At 36.3% G+C, this 3,685-nt stretch overlaps 1 protein-coding gene and 1 pseudogene across 1 annotated transcript in view; both read right to left on the bottom strand.

The window, feature by feature from the left end:
- Window positions 1-3,685, bottom strand: part of CUNH9orf3 (chromosome unknown C9orf3 homolog) — a 404,210-nt gene that overhangs the window by 285,434 nt on the left and 115,091 nt on the right. The gene's annotated exons all lie outside the window — the stretch shown is intronic.
- On the bottom strand, window positions 697-2,004 carry LOC105743903 (annotated as a pseudogene).

The following is a 3,685-nucleotide window of genomic DNA, read 5'->3' as shown; positions in this document are numbered from 1 at the left end:
AATTTCAAAACAAAATGGTAGGAGAATAACAATGGTTAGTACACTGCATTTTAAATGAAGTTAAGGCAATTTTTAAAAAACTAGTAGATGTGCTATGAAGAATTGTCAAAGTTCTTTAAACACAAATAAAATGAAACTAGAAGGTAAGTAAACTATATGCAATTAAAGAACAAAAATGGTAAATATCTAAGTAAATACAATAGACTAGCCTTTTCTTATTCAGTTAAAATATATTTCACAACTTTAACATTGATGAGATTTTCAATTTTGCAAATGTAATACATTTAGTAACTATAACATAAAGGAAAAGGAAAGAAAATAATCATTTTAGACACATAATTCAATAATAGAATTTTTAAGTATATGTGAAACATTCACCAAGATACACCATATCTTTTTTTAAATCATATTATTTTTTCTTTTCAGCTACTTAAACATCTTTCTCAGGCAATAAAACAACTTGTATATGGGGTCTTATGATTTCTGAAAACATATTTTAAACCAAACCTATCTCCATTATACAGAGTTGTGATATTAAAAAAAAAAAAGATTTCTAGGCTATATTGTTTTTCAGAAAGCAGATAGTTACACTGCAAACCTGTCAACCAACCTTCCTAGTTAAGCCAGTGTTGCAGGATGAAAAACTGTGGTTCAAAAGTCTTCTGTTAAGAATACTTGAGAGCTTCAAAGGAATGTTTAGTTTCCTTCACAAAGAGCCACCAGAATTTTTTCATAATCTCCCTTGGTTTTGTCCAGAATGGCTTGGTACAGAGAGTGCCCACACGTCTTCTGATAGTACACTTTGATATCATTCATGTCGATTTCTGAGGGAGAGACCATGATCCTGATCAGTGCCTTATGACAAGTTCCAGCACCCTTCATTGCTTCAGGAAGCTTCTCAGCAAAGGAGGCAGGTATGCTTGTGGCACATTTCACAATGGCTGTGAGACATCTCTCAATGTCATCTCTCAACTCCAGGTCCAGAGCCTTGTTCATGTCGTGCTCATTGTACTTGGTGTATCTCTGAAACACTCTGCGAAGATGAGGGTAACTGCAAGTGGTCCGAATGGTATTGAACACCAATTCTCCTTTCTCTGGCTTCATATAGGGCCCTGGCATCTGTATCCACCAAGTCTTCATTCACACCAAGATCCTCACATCAATCACCCTTAGAGAGAGAAAGCAGAGCCTTCCGGAAATCTCCAGACGTGTCTGTGGTGATGTCTTTGGCCAAATCTCTTTTCAGTTCATCTCTGTAGACTATTAATTCTTCTGATTTATCTATTCTTTCTTGATGCCAAAATTTCAATGAGGTTGTCTTCCTCAGTTCCAAGACCCTTCATGGCAGCACGGAGCTTATCTGCATCAAAATGGGCAGGAGTTTACAGCAGAGCTAAAACCACTTCTTCTAGATGACTTATGAGGGCTTTCTTCAGAGCTTCATGCAGTGGCTTCCCTTTTTCCTGGAGGTAGGCTGCTTTGATCTGGTTTGTTTTTGTTTTTGTTTTATGAGCAGAATATTACATTTATTGAGAGAAAGAAAGCTCCAGTCCAAGAGGGGGACAAGAGGGGCGCCCAAGCGGGTAGTTCCCCAGGAAGCTGTCTCTTCCAGGGACTTTCATAGTGTAAAACCATGTGGGGCTAAAGTAGAGAAAGGGGGAACTCGCTTAGGTGAATGTGAGGTGGGACAAAACTATGGTCAACCAATGAGAGTACAAGCACCACTGCTCAAGTAAAATTGATTACACCCAGGACCAAATGGGGAAGCAGGTCATACTGGGCATTGTTTCTCTTCGTTAGAATGTCAGTGATGGTTGCTTCACCCACACCTTTTACTGTTATGGTTTTGTGCACAGCCTCAACATCAGAGAAGAGATTAAAGCTGGGGTAGGGGTTCATGGCTGACCCAGGACTGCCTTTGGATGCTTTCACAGTTTGCACATATTCCTGTTCTTGATTGTCAATAAAGTAGGCCTGCTTGAGGAATTCTGATACCATTGCCATTTTTTTTTTTAATTTTTCTTTTTTGTATTTAGAACAGGGTCTATAGGGTCTCACTGCGAATATCAGACTTGTAGTGATCCTCCTGTTTACAGCCTCCCAAGTGCTGGGATTATAGGACCATTGCCATTTTAAAGTATCCTTTTTTCTACCTTCTTCCAAAGAACTCAAGAGAGGCTCTTCCTGGCACTTTCCAATACATCATAGCTTGAGTCATAAAAACTTTAAATAAATGAAAAATTGAAACCACAAACCATGTACCTGTCTGACAATAACTGAATTAGAGATCAGTTATGGAAAGATTAATAGGAGGGCCTCCAAACAATTGGAAATCAACACACTTCTAAACAATCCATAGATCAAAGATGAAGTCTCAAAGGAAAGTAGAAAATACTGAAATTAACAAAAAATAGAAACATAATATCAAAGTGTGTGCTGCTGCACATCTATGATTTCATCACTTGGAAGGTTAAGGAAAGAGGACTACCAGGAGTTTGAGGCCAGCCTGGGCTACATAGTGAGTTCAAGCCCAGTCTGAATTACACAGTAAGATCCTGTCTTACAAACAAAAACAGAAACAAAACAAAGCGCCCATAACAACTAAAGCAGTACTTATATTAGAATATAATATATGTAATGCTTTGATATAAATGCTTATGTTAGAAAAAAAGGTTTCTAATAAGACAAGCTAACTTAAGGTAGAAAAAGAAAAGCAAAACAAATCCAAAGCAAAGAAATAATGAAAATAACAACAGAAATCTATTCAAATGTAAACAGAAAATAAAAAATAATCAATTAAACTAAAAGTTGATTCTTTGAAAAGATCAAGACAAGAGGTAAGCCTCTAGTCAAATGAATAAAGGAAAAAGAAAAAAATTACCAACATCAAAAATGAAATGGGCTGGGGAGATGGCTCAGTGGAATAAACGCTTCCCTGGCAAGCACAAGGGCCTGAGTTCAATCCCTGGTTCCACCCAAAAAAAAAAAAAAAAGAAAGAAAGAAAGAAAGAAAGAAAGAAAGAAAGAAAGAAAGCATCACTAAAGATCTTGAAAATACTAAAAGAATAATGAGGAGATACAATGAACAACTCTATGAACATAAATTCAACAACTTAGATAGAAAAAAAAAGGGGGGGGCACAAAAACACTTCTGAAACTCCCCCAAGAAGAAACTAAAAACTCAAATAGTTCTATAACTTCAATAAAGTTAAATTTGTAGTTTAAATCCTTCTGAAAAGAAAATCCCCACATACAGGTTTCATTGATGAATTCTATCAACTATTTAAATAATAATACCACTTCTACACAATCTTCCAGAAAACAAATGAGAAGGGACTACTTTCCAACTTAGTTTATAAGGCTAAAATTATCCTAAATGTCAAAACCAGCCAGGAGGGAAAAAAAAAAAAAAAAAAAAAATTGTACACCAATATCCTGCATTAACAAAGATGTAAATATACTCAACAAAATGTAAGCAAATTGAACCCAGCAATACATAAAACAAAACATATACCATAACCAAGTGTGATTTATCCTAGCAACGCAAAGGTGGTTCAATCTGAAAACTGAAAATCAACCAATGTTAATTCGCCATGCTGACAGCTTAAAGAAAAATCACGGGGCTGGAGATGGCTCAGTGGTCTAAAGCACCTACTTGGAACAAGCTTGGCAAAGCACAGGGACC

Source organism: Octodon degus, unplaced genomic scaffold (genome assembly GCF_000260255.1).
Source record: "Octodon degus isolate 3935 unplaced genomic scaffold, OctDeg1.0 scaffold00184, whole genome shotgun sequence".
Classification (NCBI taxonomy): domain Eukaryota; kingdom Metazoa; phylum Chordata; class Mammalia; order Rodentia; family Octodontidae; genus Octodon; species Octodon degus.
Note: the sequence above shows the minus strand (reverse complement) of the source record. Positions and strands in the feature narration are given on the sequence as shown.